Below are 983 nucleotides of genomic sequence, written 5' to 3'. Positions count from 1 at the left end.
GTTTCTCCGAACTGTCTGCTTGCATCCCTTCACCCATAGAGCGGGCACATAGCACTCATTCAGCAACAAACTCTCATCTCTTCTCTGTTCAACACTCTAATGCAAGAGTTAACCATTACTCCCAGTCCTTCATGTATGCAAAAGGTCAGCTCTGAAACTGTCTTCTTTTGTCTGTATTTCGTGCAGCTTATGATCTCCACTCTTTTAAATAAAGTGTGCCTAGGCATCTCAAAATGAACGTATCTTGAATTTGGCTCTCTGTTATCCTTTTTTCCTCCGCTGTTTTAGTTGGAGGAGGTTATGTATTCACCTATGCTTGTCTGTTTCTTTGTTTGTTTGTCCACACAATATCTCCAAAAGTTCTCAAAGAATTTCAATGAAGTTTCGTGGAAGGGTGGACCATTGTCCAATAAAGAATTGGTTAAATTTGCGGGCTGACCCAGACCTGGATCCGGAGCATCTCGCACAATATCTCCAAAAGTTCTCAATGAATGTCAATGAATCTTGTGGAAGGGTGGGCCATGGGCCAAGAAAGAACTGATTAATTTGGGAGGCAGATCCGTATCCGGGTCCTATGTATCATACACAGTATCTTCAAAAGTTCGCTGTGAATTTCAATAAAATTTTCTGGAAGTGTGGGCCATGGGTTTAGGAACAATTGATTTAATTCGGGGGCGGATCTGGATCCTATGTCTTCCACATAATATCTCCACGAATCAGAATCCTTTTTAATGGTAATGGCATTTGCGGAGGTAAGCACTCTCTCAGTCCTTTCTAATTTCTTTTTCTTCCTTGGAGGGAATAATCTTACGGGCTCCTGGCTTTTGGTTCCTTCTTCCTTGCATAAAATTACACACACACACACTGATCAAGTCCCAAGTGTTTCAACTACGGTACCACTGGCGAGTAAGATGCATAACTGTAAGTAAAAGCTTTTTTTCTCTCTCTCTCTCTCTCTCAGCATTAACACAAGAAGACCACCA

The sequence above is a fragment of the Coenobita brevimanus genome, chromosome 14 (assembly GCF_032717465.1).
Source record: "Coenobita brevimanus isolate Jiangsu-jjx chromosome 14, ASM3271746v2, whole genome shotgun sequence".
NCBI lineage: Eukaryota > Metazoa > Arthropoda > Malacostraca > Decapoda > Coenobitidae > Coenobita > Coenobita brevimanus.
The sequence above is the reverse complement of the archived record's forward strand: the minus strand, read 5'-3'. Positions refer to the sequence as shown.